The following is a 14,540-nucleotide window of genomic DNA, read 5'->3' on the forward strand; positions in this document are numbered from 1 at the left end:
GTAACTTCCTCCTTCTGTCTGAAAAGTTGGATCTACATCCCCCGCATACCTCCTGTCAACCTCCAACATCTCATCTATCAACCTTTACTGCTCCACCCTCTCCTCTTTATCCACCTTAGCCAGAAACGATATCACTTGCCACCCATGGCTTACTCAGCCCTTCCTGACCCTCACCTGATCCTTCACCCTCGAATGAGTCTCCTGTAACATAACCACATTGGCCTTTAAACTTTTTAGGTGCACAAGCACCCTCAACCTCTTCACTTGCCCCCCCCAACCCCCTCACATTCCACGTTACTAACCTAACCAGGAGTCTCTCTCTCTCTTCCCCCCCCCCCCCCCCCCCACCCCTCCTATCCACCATCATCATGCCCACTGGGTCTGACCCGTTCCATCCTATTGTTGCCATCAAACCCCTCCCCGCCCTTCCAGAATCCCCCCATCCACTTCCTCTCGAAAACACCTCACCCAGTATCAATCCCCTCCCCCCTTTTCACACCTCGTAGGCCCATCGAAACCTGTTGACCAGGCTCCAATGTCCGCAGCCCTTCCCCCACCACACCTCCATTCACTTGTCGACTTAAGCTTGCTAGTGTGCGGGCCCCTGCCCAGGACCCCCTCCACTCCTCTCCCCTCCACCCGCCCGGTCCCAGGAAAACAACAAGAACATACATATCCCCTTCAAACAGACAAATCCAGTGCAAACATACAAACCCCAGAAAAACCATCGCTGCAAAAGAGAACAAGACTGAAAACCCTCAAACTCTTACATTATCCAAAACAACAACTGTGCCCCATTTAACCCATATAACAGCATGAAATAAAAAATAGAACTATAAACACTCTTACATCTCTCCTCCCCTCAGTCCAAGACCAATCCTCAGTCCCACTTCTCACTTCTGCCCCAGTTCTTCTGCCTTCACAAATGCCTCCGCTGTTTCCACCGTCTCAAAATAAAAGTCTTTGGAGTTGTAGGTCACCCTCAACTCAGCTGACTACACTACGCCGAACAGCACTCTGCTGTTATACAGTGCCGTCTTCACTCTCGGCTGAAGGCCACCCTCCTCCTCACTAACTCCACAGTTAAGTCCTGGTATATATGTATACCAGCTCCAGCCCACTGCACCTCCCGCTTCTGCTTTGCCCAACTCAGGACCTTCTCCTTCACATCGTACCTGTGGAAGTAAACAATCACTGTTCTTGGCAGCTCATTCGTCTTTGGTTTAGGCCTCAATGACCGATGAGCCCAATCCAATTTGTACCGGGAGGGATCTTCCCCCTCCCCCACCAACCCCACCAACAGGGCCTTGGGCCCTCCACCCCTTCGGGCAGGCCCACAATCCTCAAATTTTGCAGCCTCGATCTTTTTTCTGCCTTGGCTCGCCGACCTTTGTTGGCCTCGACCACCCTCTGCAGTTCCTCACCCATCGAAGTGAGCTGATCGCTGTGTTGCGACATGGCTTCCTCCATTCCCTTCATTTTCTCACCCTGCTCCCACAACTCAGCCAATGTCTTCGACACAGCCACCTTCACCGGGGCAATTGCCTCCTCCACCAGCACCTTCAGTACTGCCATCATCTCCTTCCTTGTCACCTCCATTTGATTTGCAAACTGTTTCTCCAGTTCTCAAGCCATCACCTCAGGCATCTTTTCTGCCATAAACAGTTCAAACCCATCCAGCGATCCACCTCTGCCATTTTTCCAGTTGCCGAGCTGACCCTTTTTCTCGATGGCGAACCTTCACTTGACCCCTTCTTCACGGTGGCTTTCTTTAGGTTTTTAGACATCCTCCTCCTTCCTTAAGCCTTCTGCACTCAATTGTCAAAACATTGCCACTGGGACCGGGCATTAAACTCTAAAAAATCAAGCCTCGAGCAGGAGCCACCCAACAATACTCCCTCCTACATGCCGCCACCGGAAGTCTTGTACGTGAACATCTACTGATGCACGTTAATCTTCTTGTACAATCTCGATTCTGTCTGTCCTCTCCTGAATGTTCTAACTTGCATTGTAAGCACAGTCCTGTAGAAACCACAATCGCTTTTAGTAGTCAAGGAGGAGTCCGGAAAGGAGAGTGGTTTATTACCAAAAGTAAACCTTTTACAAGTAACAGTCCCGGTCCCAGATGGGACTGTTACTTGTAAAACTTTACTCTGCAGTTTTGGTCCTACCTGGGCCAGTTTTTAAGGCAAGGAGCTAACTAGCCCACTGATGGGCCTCCGCCCCTGAGCGGGGGAGCTCGTACTCCATGAGGCTCACGGGAAGATTAATTAATTCCTCCTGCCTGAAGTACGTAAGTCCGTCCGAAGAAGGTAGAGCAGGAAGACGTCTGCTGCTCTTTGCCCGTGGCTGCACTTCTGGTGGCTGCGGGGAGGAATGGGGTGGGGGGATGGTGTACGGTGTGTATTACACACAGGTAGGAAAGGAAGAATTGGCCACCATATTCGCGATGAAGAAATTTTGTGTGTGTATGGACGTTGATTCACCATTGTGACAGACACAAGCCATTGCTGGGGCTTTTTAAAGAGGACAAGGTGATCCCACCAAAAGTGATCGGCCCTGTTGCTAGCAGCATACGAGTAAACAGCACGGTAGCACAAGTGTATAGCACTGTGGCTTCACAGCTCCAGAGTCCCAGGTTCGATACCCTGCTGGGTCACTGTCTGTGCGGAGTCTGCACATTCTCCCCGTGTCTGCGTGGGTTTCCTCCGGGTGCTCCGGTTTCCTCCCACAGTCCAATGGCTTGTGTCTGTCACAATGGTGAATCAACGTCCATACACACACAAAATTTCTTCATCGCGAATATGGTGGCCAACTCTTCCTTTCCTACCTGTGTGTAATTGTGCCCCGCAGCAGTCAAAGTCCTTGACGCAAATGCTATCGGCCTTTCTCTTCCATCAGCCATGCAATGGGAAAATACAGGACTGATTCTGTAAGGCGGTGCGTCCATCTCTCCAGAAGAGGCTTGGAGGGGCTGTACTGTGTTGACGTTAGCTGTCACTTCACCCTGACAAAAGTGCTCTCCACACCCATTCATGGTGCTCCTTCAGCAATGTGCACAGTGGGGCAAGGACGGTTGCAAGACCAGGGATAAATTTCCCGTAGCAGTTTACGAGACTCAAGAACGACTGTAGCTTTGTTGCATTTTCTGAAGTGGGGACTTGCCTAATCACCTATATCTTCTCCTCTACTGGGTGTAGTCCATCCCAAATCAAGTATGTAACTTCCTTGGCGGAGAAAACACACTTTCCCCTCTTGAGGCATCTTGGAAAACCAGCAGAGGATTTCCTACAGGTTGCTCAGGTGCTCCCCTCCCATTGATCTGGTGGCCAGGACATCGTCCAAGTTGACCATCACATGTGGTAGATCTCTTAGGATGTTCTCCAAACGCGTTGAAAAATTGCACAAGCTGCCGACAGCAGTCACATGAATTCATAGAAGCCCTGTGGGTATTAATGGTTACGCAACTCCTGGAATCGGCATCCAGCTCCAACTGGAGATAGGTGTTGTTCCTGTCAAGCTGGTAAAAGGATTGACCCCAGCTAACTTTGCCTATAGGTCTTCTATTCAAGACATTGAGGACCTGTCCAGACGAGAGGCCTTGTTGAGGATCAACTTATAATCACCGCACAGACGTATGGTTTTGTCAGATTTTAGTACCGTGACTAGCTGCCCAATCAGCAAACCATACCAACCGGATGAACCGAGGCCTTTCAGTTGGCTGAGTTCGTTCTCGACTCATAGCAGTTCCGTAAGTTCTTAGGCTTGGCCTCAGGATAGACATGTATTTTGGCCACCGTGCCCCTAATTTTGCCCATTCCTTCCTGGAAGGCATATGGATACTTCCCCAAAACCTTGCTCCCCATTGCCAATCCAGAAGATCTGTTGCCAGTCCAACCGGAGGTGCTGTAACAGGTCACGGCCTAGCAGATTCAGTCCGGGGGCCTAAAGGACTGCAGCCATAAATAACCGGGGTCATCATCGTGCCTGCTATGGCTAGGGGTTACCCTGTACAGGTCGCTAGCCTTGCATCAGTGTCCTGCTAACCCAACTGTTGAACTCCAGTGTTGGAAGAGGCCCGCAGAGCGTAACACTGGCATGGGTAGGGCCAGCCGGGGCTGGTTGCGGGCATGCGAGAGGAGGGTGGAGTGGGAACATATAGGGGCTGCAGTGCAGGCTGGGACCACCGTGTAGCCCGGTGGACCTGGTAGGGCAAAGGGGTACGCACCACGTCTCTACATCCTACGGAAGATAAAGAAATTTGGCATGTCTGCATCGACTCTCACAAACTTCTACAGATGTGTGATAGCGAGCATCCAATCTGGCTGCATCACAGCCTGGTATGGCAACTGCTCGGCCCAAGATCGCAAGAAACTGCAGACTGTGGTGAACTCAGCCCAACGCATCACACAAACTTGCCAACCCCCACATTGATTCTGTATACACCTCTCGCTGCCTCAGGAAGGCAGACAGCATTATCAGAGACCCATCCCACCCAGGCATTGCCTTCTTCCAGACCCTTCCTCAGGTAGAAGGTACAGAAGTCTGAAGATCCGCACATCTAGACACAGGAACAGCTTCCTGATGTGTTAAGTAAGTTGGTTCCAGTTCCAGACTTTCCAGTTGGCGCCGAGGTTGCCGGAGATCCGGAATTGCGAAGGAGGCTGGATCCTTTCCATGCCGCTGGATGGCTGCTTGCTGGTCATTGCAGATGCACTCGAGGTAGGTTTGTTAGGATTAATAGCACTCTGGTACCATGATGTGTTCAGTGAGTTTGTTCAACGTTGACTGCAACTGGATGCAGTGAAACTAGAAACAGGCGTCTGACACAGAAGATGGTCCAACACTGTTTTATTGAACTTCCTGATTGCTGTACATAGTCTGCTGTGAGTTGACACTCTATCAATCTAACTGATAACCTCCTACTGGCTTAACCAGACTAACTCTCTACCTCATGGTGATAGTGCTCACTGGCTTGTGCACTCTTACTATCTCAGTAGCTGTGTCCTGTAGAGAAAGGGAGAGTCTTAATGCCCTGTGTACTTTATAGTGGTGGTGTCCTGTCTGGTGATTGGTTGTTATGTGTCGTAAGTGTTCATTGGTTATCCTGTGTGTCAATCACTGTCTGTCTGCATCTCATCATATACATGAGTGGATATTATGACACTTCCTCCCCACAGCTACAAGACTCCTCAACGACTCCCCATCGGACTGATCTGTTCCCTGTAACAACACTATTCACGACGCTCTACACTGCTCTTGCTCATGTATTTGCTTTTTTTGGCCCCTTGTTCCACACTGCAACCAATCACTGTTTATCGATGTACCATTTGTCAATGTTCTCTGTTGACTATTCTCTTTGTCTACTATGTACGTACTGTGTACGTTCCCTCGGCCGCAGGAAAATACTTTTCACTGTCCTTCGGTACATGTGACAATAAATCAAATCAATCAATCAACCATGCTAACATGTCTGCCTTTCACCCCCTGCAGACAATGGACTTCGGAATTCAACCAGCAATGGTTGCCATCATTCAAGCCGCCGGAGCCCTGTGGGATGCACTGAGGCTGTATGAGCTGGAGCTGCTCAGGGAGGACCCTGCAAACCAGGAGCTTGCCCCGGAGGAACAGGAGCTAGCCGGTAAGAATGGAGAGCCGGCCACAGGCCGAGGAGGAGGTGGGAAGGAGGTGCTGCATCAGGCCTCGTGTGTACCGACAGCGCCTGTCATTCGAGGACATGTCAGACCGGGTATGCAGTTGAAGACTCCGGCTGAGCAGGGGGCCTGTACGACATCTGGAACTGCAGGGGTATGGGGGAGGGCACCCGCTCCCAGCGGCTGTCAAGGTGACGGTCGCCCTGAACTCCTGTGGGGTCCTTCGAAGCGCCGAGTGGGGATCTGTCTTGGATCTCACAGACCTCGGTGCACAGGTACAACCGTGCTGTCACGGAGGCTCTATATGCCTGGTCAGCACAATATAAACTACAATGTGGACCAAGCCCTCCAGGATGCCCGGGCAGTGGGGTTTGCGGCCATCGCTGGGATTCCCCAGGGGGTGATTGACGGGATGCATTTCCCCTTGTGAGCACCGGATCATGATGGGCGGTCTTCACAAACTGAGAGAGGTTCCACTCGTTGAACGTGCAGCTGGTGTGTGACCATGAGCTGCACATCATGCACGTCTGCGCCCAATACTCGGGCAGTGTGCATTCATCCTGGCACACTCGACGGTTCCTGACACCATCGAGGCAGACCTCCAGGGGAGAGGTTATCCACTGTGGCCTGTCGGTGGCCACAGACCTATGTGGAAACCGGTTCCAACGACGCCCACGCAGCGACCAGGGCCGTGATCGAGTGGTGCAATTGCGTCCTGAAGATGCGGTTCAGCTGCCTGGACTGCTCTGGAGGGCCATTCAGTATAGCGCGAGGAGAGTCTGCTGCATCGTGGTGACCCGCTACTTCCTCCACAACATCGCGAAGCAGAAGGGCGACATGCTGGAGGCAGAGGATGGACACCAGGCATCATCCGACGAGGAGGATGCAGGAGAGGGCCAGGATGGGCAGGACATGGGGCCCAGGCAGGCATGGGAGACCACACAAGGTGTGTGCCAAGGATGGCGCGCATGGGATACTCTAATCACCTCCAGGTTCACCGACTAGGTGACCTGGCCGACGGCACAAACATTCCATCCCACTACCACACCCCTGCCGACTTCTCCCTAGCCAACTACCCCCTCCCATGACAACCGTCCCTGCAGTCCCCCCCCCCCGCAACCCCCGCTGCGATTCCTACCTGCCTCACTACAGGGGTGCGTGCCCTGGGTTTGCAGTAACAGTGGGTCTGGTCCATGAGATGGAAGATGATGACAACACACTCTGCAATGAGGTCTGTTGCTGCACATAGTTCGATAACGTCTTTCTCCTGCTCACGGTAGCACTTTCCACCGTCCGCCTGGGTGATCCCAGCATGCGAGCTGGCCATTCCATCACACTGTCCCATTGAACCCTTTGGGTGGCAGGGGTGGTGTTGGGCGGGGGGGGGTAGAGAGGGAGGGGGAGGATGAGGGGCTGGGTACAGGTGCTTGGTGTCTGACCTACGGGCCTTGGCCTGTGCCTACCTACAGCCCCGCCCATCTCCCCCACCCTCCATCAGCACGCCCTCTGCAGCCAGCCCATCCCTCCCTTCTGGAAGAGCACTGAGGCAGCTTGGAACCTTTGTGCCCAGGTGTTTATTTTGAACATATGAGGTGAACATCTCTATGATGGTTTGTGCCCTAGTTCCTAACGCTATCCTGTGTGCTGCACCCATGCCAATTTAACTGGTGTGTGCCTTACGGGCCCTAACACTATGTTTAGGTGGATCCCCAGGCAGTACATCAGGCGAGAACGTGGCCTGCAGCGAATCACGCCCTGTGGCATGGGTCCCCTTTGGCGGCCGTCCTCTTGGGCGACTGGCTTGGACGGGCCCGGCAGTCTCCCGAGTGTCCCAGGTGACGTAGTGCCACCCTGTTCTACCCGCTGCCCATCAGATACGTCAGGGACAGGACGGAGTGGGGGGGGGGGCGGAGACCGAGGAGCTGTGGTGTTCCAGCACCTCCCATGCAGGAGTCACCAGCGAGGGCGCAGCACCTCCTCCCCCCTCGTGGTGCCTGATGGCCCCTGCGCCTCGGTCTCCCCCCCCCCCCCCCCCCCCACCCACCCCTGTCCTGTCCCTGACGTATCTGATGGGCAGCGGGCAGAACAGGGTGGCACTACGTCACCTGGGACACTCGGGAGACTGCCGGGCCCGTCCAAGCCGGTCGCCCCAGAGGACGGCCGCCAAAGGGGACCCTGGGCTACTCTTTGGGATGGGCATGCGACCAGAGCAATCTCCTGGGCGTTCCCTTGCCACGTGGTGCAGTCTGTCCTGGAGCCACACCTGCGTCTCAACCAGGGTCTCAATGCTCACGGCTATGGAATACAGGAACTGGGACACCTCCCCCTGTGACTGGCTCACCAGAGCAAATTCCTGGGGCTGTTTCCGCCACGTGTCGCTGTCAGTCCTGGAGGCCCACTCCCGCCTCGACCAGGGTCTCAATGCTCGCAGCCATGGAGCACAGGGACAGGAACAACACTCTCTGGGACTGGTTCAGGTTAGCCAGGACCCGGGCAATGCAGTCGATGCCTTCAGCCATAACCCGTTGTGACTGAGCCAAACTCTGGAGCGTCGCTGCAATGCCCAGGTGGCCCTGTGCATAGCTGCCTGTGACAGGCCTGCCCTGTCCTGTGCCTCTGCCACCAACTGCACAGAGTTCCCCAGGCCTTGGACATGACCGATGGCCGATGCCTTCACCCGCAAGGCCTCACCGCGGACGGCACCCATATGGTGTTGGCCTGGGTGGCATGCATAGTCAGCACCACCTCCTGCCCCTGCAGGCGGTTGGACTCCTCCAGCTGCACTTGCAGGCGTTGGATGGTTACTGACAGCTCCTCATGTTGTCCCGGGCTCTGTGTCTGCAATTCTGTTATTGATGGGATCGGACTTTCCGCAAGACTGAGACTCATCAGGATGGCACTAGTCCCTCGGGTTGGGCCACCCTCCGACCTCGGGGGTTCCTACCTCCACCTGATGTATCGCAGCACGTGTGTGGTGCCACAGGAGCCTTTCGCTAAAGTGCCCAACCGAGGTGAGTGTCTCTGGGATGGTGGGGGATGTTAGAGACAGCTGTGACAGAGATTCAGTGTAGTCCCTGGTCTGGTGCTCCAAGGTGTATCAAGCTGGTATTTGATGGCTCTCTTCGTTGTCCACAGCCGTCTCTTTGCTGGAATCTGCTTGGGGTTGGAGTTGGGGGACACCAGAAGGGCGGCCTTATCGCCAGGTGATCCTGTAAGCCACAAGACATGATGCATGATTGGATCGTGGGTTTGGGTTTGGGTGGTGGGTGATGTGGGGCAGGTGCGGTGGTGTGATGATGGTGTGGGGGTGATGTGGGGGAGGTGGGGTGGGGGTCATGCCACACGTGCCATAGGGACACCACAACTCAGTGGCGACTCACTTGGTTGCCCGATGCCAGCCTCGGCCTCGGTGGCTTCCTTCTCTCTGGGCCCACCGACCAGGTTCTGTGCCCACCGCTCCGTGACGGTGAGGGGCCACAGATCTGGCAGTCCCCCTCAGGACTTGTCTCTCTCTGTTATGTGGCGCCTTCTCTTGTGGGAGGGGACAGAAAGTGCCCAGTGTTAGGTAGTCTGTCACGTGCAGCACACGGGGTTGGCAGCTGGTGGCCTTTGTGGCCAGGGAACCTGGCCACGGGAGGACGGCAGAGGTGCCTGCATGTGCTGCAGGGCGGGGTGCACGCACACTGCCAGTGGGTGGGGTTCCATCATCGTCCGGGTGGGGGCAGGGATTCCTTGGCTATCCTGAGGAGGTTGTGCAACTTCTTCCGGCACTGCTGTCCGGTCCTAGCAGTGGGGCCAATGGCGCTCACGACTTTAGCGCCTGTGCATCAGGCCCAGTGTATGACGACAGGTGGCAGTATTCTTCCCACCCTGGGTGCCCCACCTCTCCTCCATGGTTTCCAGCAGGATGGCAAGCTCTGCATCCTCGATCACGGGTGCCAGTCTTCGTGTTGCCATCTTGTTGACTGGAATGAGTGTGTGTGTGGGGAGTGGAGTGCTGACATGCGGCTGCAGTTTGTCATCCTTTCGAATGGCAATCCCAACCCCATCGAATGGGACACAGCTTTTCATTGGAATAACTCGAGTTCCACGTGGCGCGGATGCTCGCGCATTAACGGATCAAGAATTGCTCTTGTATCCGCGCGAGTTTAGTTGTGGTAAAAGTCCACCAATTCAGTTGCGGCATCAATACTTAGGGCTGGATGCTCTGATCGCTGACACCAAAATCGCATTCGGCGATTGGCCAGAGAATGCGTTTTTACACTGGAATCGGGGGTGGCGCCGTTTTTCCGAAGCTCCGCCCCCTCAAAAACGGCTTACTCGAGGAGTGCTCCCCACGCCGTCGGGACGGCTACAGGACGTCATTTGAGGCCCTCCTCCGATGCTCTGCCCCTGATGGGCTGAGTTCCCGACGGGGTGGGGCGCGTGTCCTCTCACTTTTCGGGGACTTGGCATGGCGGCTGCGGACTGTGTCCAGCGCCACCACAGTCGGTGGGGGGTGTGGGGGGGGGTGGAGCCGTTCCGCTGGCAGGGGGGCTTCAGCAGGGTCTGAGGGGACTGGGGTGGTGGTCCGGTTGTGGCAAGGGAGGTTAAAGGGGGACAGTTTTTGACAGGCCAGGTCCGCCCCTGGCCGGCGGCATGTTGTACGGCACGGCCACTGCAGGCCGCCGCCATGCGCATGCGCGGCCACGGACCTGGCCATTCTGTGGCCGTATCCCGGATTTCACGCAGTCCAGCTGCTAGCCCCCCCACCGGGCGGAGGATTGTTGCGGGGACGGCGCTGACTTTTTGGTCGTAAGACCAGAAGGATCCTGCAGACATAGCCGCAGAATCGGAGAATCCAGCCCTTAGTCTTTGAAACAGAGAATCACGCTGGTTTAGCTCACTGGGCTAAATCGCTGGCTTTTAAAGCAGACCAAGGCAGGCCAACAGCACAGTTCAATTCCCGTACCAGCCTCCCCGAACAGGTGCCGGAATGTGGCGACTAGGGGCTTTTCACAGTAGCTTCATTTGAAGCCTACTTGTGACAATAAGCGATTTTCATTTCATTTTTTCATTTAATTTAGTTCTTGATGCAAAAACCCTCCCTTCCCCTGCTGGGCCAACTCTAACTTGGTCTTAAATTTTGCTACATCTTTGTTGCAATCTCTCCCAGCTCCATCTAATCACTGATCCAGCTATCCTACCCCTCTTATACAGTGTAATAACCAACACATTTTCCCTCTCTTTTCATTCTGAAGAAGAGTAAAACAGACTCAAAACATTGACTCTGTTTTCACTCGTGACTTCAGTTATGATAAAAGACTCCAGAAATATGGGGGAAGGTGTCATAATGTACACCAGTATATTATGGTGCAGACACACACACACTAATGGACATGCAGTGGGACCAAGCAGCATACGCAACACCGCAGCCAATCACCAGTGAGAGCACAGGCACTATAAAGACAGGGGACAGGAGAGTTCCTGCTCATTCTAGTAGCAGCCAGCTCGGAGCACAGAGCTCACAGCCTGCAACACAGACATTCACCATGTGCTGAGTGCATCACCTGGTTAGGACTAGGCAAGGGTCAACAGTTAAAGCTGGTATTGCATTTACCCACAGTTCAAGTATGTGAATATAGTTAACCTTATAATAAAAGAGAGTTGCACCACTTCCAGTGTTGGTGACCTGTTTGTGATCCAGGACACCCAACACATCAGAAGGTTTCCATGTATCTGCCACAGGTGCCCTCTTGGAGTTGGTGGCTGGAGGTGGATTGTGGGGTGGGGAGGGGGTGGGGGGCTTGGTTAGCATTTATTTAAGTCCGTTGACTTGTGGTGCAAATTTTCAGTCCTGTGGTGGGCGTGGTCTGGGAAATCTCGGCCTTAGGAGCTGCAAATCCTGGAATAATTTAGGAAATACAGCTAAATATTGTAATGGTGGTCTGAGATAAGATGGGCTGAATGGCCTTACTCCTTTTATACTTTTACATTTTTCTTACTGCTCTTTACCACCCCTCCATGTTAATTGACATTTTCCATACGACCAATCCCAAGATAGTCTGGAAATGTTAGTGCCTGACAAAGTTTTGTAATTTAAGAAAAACATGCATGCATGCATCACCCAATTTATGTCTTCTTTTATCCTGTTATTCTTTTCCCCTGTTCATTGAATTATGCTGTGTGATCTCGCTGGCTGACTAAGCGCGTGATTCAATTCATAAATAGCTTATAAAAAAATAAGATGTTGGCGTAACGGTTTGCAAAGTTTACACAAGAGAGATCAACTGAGTTGACCTTCATCACAAATGTCAAAGAATAATTAGAAAAAGACTAAATTTACATTTAAATGCTGCTGAAATGTCTCTTTATGCTAAGAATGGCAAAGATTTTTCTTTGGGAAGAGCTTTATGTTCTTACTTCACATCGATGTGGCTGACAATTGTGAGGAGTCATGCTTGTTTTGACTTGATGGCAGGGGATTGTGGGTAAAACTGCAGCGACCTGTTTTCCTTTACGCTTGAGAATGACAGAGGAATATTGATAAGCTTTGCTGACATGTTTCTGGATTTTTTTTCTGAGAGTTTCCCTTTGAAGTAGCTCTTAAGCGGACGTATGAAATAACAGATGGGAAATCTGAAATAATGGATGGGAAATGGCTGAATAGCCAAGGACCCATTGAAAAACAACCTGAAGGGTACAGAGTGTTGAGGGAGAACTCAAACAAGGAGGAGGTCAGAAAAACCCAGCCAATGACCAAGGTCCCGAATGAACAGGTTTTTAGCCAGAGAACTACTGGTAGCCTGTTTGGAATTGTGATGTCTAGAAAACAATAATTTACACCGTCTTGGAGAACAACAGTCACGTTTTTAAAAAAATATGTTGCTGTGCAGATAGAGATGATTTTGCCAGAAGCGACCAGAGGTGGTGCACATGGCATTCCAGAAATGTGTTTTATTTCACCAGCAAATGTCCTTTGATGTTTTAATTAAATATATATTGGTGAAAGGCAAATAAGGAAAATATATGAGAGAATGAAAGGTTTGAAATATGGGTAATTACATAGAACATAGAACATAGAACGATACAGCGCAGTACAGGCCCTTCGGCCCACGATGTTGCACCGAAACAAAAGCCATCTAACCTACACTATGCCATTATCATCCATATGCTTATCCAATAAACTTTTAAATGCACTCAATGTTGGTGAGTTCACTACTGTTGCAGGTAGGGCATTCCACGGCCTCACTACTCTTTGCGTAAAGAACCTACCTCTGACCTCTGTCCTATATCTATTACCCCTCAGTTTAAAGCTATGTCCCCTCGTGCCAGCCATTTTCATCCGCGGGAGGAGGCTCTCACTGTCCACCCTATCTAACCCCCTGATCATTTTGTATGCCTCTATTAAGTCTCCTCTTAACCTTCTTCTCTCCAACGAAAACAACCTCAAGTCCATCAGCCTTTCCTCATAAGATTTTCCCTCCATACCAGGCAACATTCTGGTAAATCTCCTCTGCACCCGCTCCAAAGCCTCCACGTCCTTCCTATAATGCGGTGACCAGAACTGTACGCAATACTCCAAATGCGGCCGTACCAGAGTTTTGTACAGCTGCAACATGACCTCATGACTCCGGAACTCAATCCCTCTACCAATAAAGGCCAACACTCCATAGGCCTTCTTCACAACCCTATCAGCTTGGGTGGCAACTTTCAGGGATCTATGTACATGGACACCTAGATCCCTCTGCTCATCCACACTGCCAAGAATCTTACCATTAGCCAAATATTCCGCATTCCTGTTATTCCTTCCAAAGTGAATCACCTCACACTTCTCTACATTAAACTCCATTTGCCACCTCTCAGCCCAGCTCTGCAGCTTATCTATGTCCCTCTGTAACCTGCTACATCCTTCCGCACTGTCGACAACACCACCGACTTTAGTGTCGTCTGCAAATTTACTCACCCATCCTTCTGCTCCCTCCTCTAGGTCATTGATAAAAATGACAAACAGCAACGGCCCCAGAACAGATCCTTGTGGTACGCCACTTGTAACTGAACTCCATTCTGAACATTTCCCATCAACCACCACCCTCTGTCTTCTTTCAGCTAGCCAATTTCTGATCCGCATCTCTAAATCACCCTCAATCCCCAGCCTCCGTATTTTCTGCAATAGCCTACCGTGGGGAACCTTATCAAACGCTTTACTGAAATCCATATACACCACATCAACTGCTCTACCCTCGTCTACCTGTTCAGTCACCTTCTCAAAGAACTCGATAAGGTTTGTGAGGCATGACCTACCCTTCACAAAGCCATGCTGACTATCCCTGATCATATTATTCCTATCTAGATGATTATAAATCTTGTCTCTTATAATCCCCTCCAAGACTTTACCCACAACAGACGTGAGGCTCACCGGTCTATAGTTGCCGGGGTTGTCTCTACTCCCCTTTTTGAACAAAGGGACCACATTTGCTATCCTCCAGTCCTCTGGCACTATTCCTGTAGCCAATGATGACATAAAAATCAAAGCCAAAGGCCCAGCAATCTCTTCCCTGGCCTCCCAGAGAATCCTAGGATAAATCCCATCAGGCCCCGGGGACCTATCTATTTTCAGCCTGTCCAGAATTGCCAACACCTCTTCCCTACGTACCTCAATGCCATCTATTCTAATAGCCTGGGTCTCAGCATTCTCCTCCACAACATTATCTTTATCCTGAGTGAATACTGATGAAAAATATTCATTTAGTATCTCGCCTATCTCTTCAGACTCCACACACAACTTCCCATCCCTGTCCTTGACTGGCCCTACTCTTACCCTAGTCATTCGCTTATTCCTGACATACCTATAGAAAGCTTTTGGGGTTTCCTTGATCCTACCTGCCAAATACTTCTCATGTCCCC

The sequence above is a fragment of the Scyliorhinus torazame genome, chromosome 10 (genome assembly GCF_047496885.1).
Source record: "Scyliorhinus torazame isolate Kashiwa2021f chromosome 10, sScyTor2.1, whole genome shotgun sequence".
In the NCBI taxonomy this organism is placed as follows: Eukaryota; Metazoa; Chordata; class Chondrichthyes; order Carcharhiniformes; family Scyliorhinidae; genus Scyliorhinus; species Scyliorhinus torazame.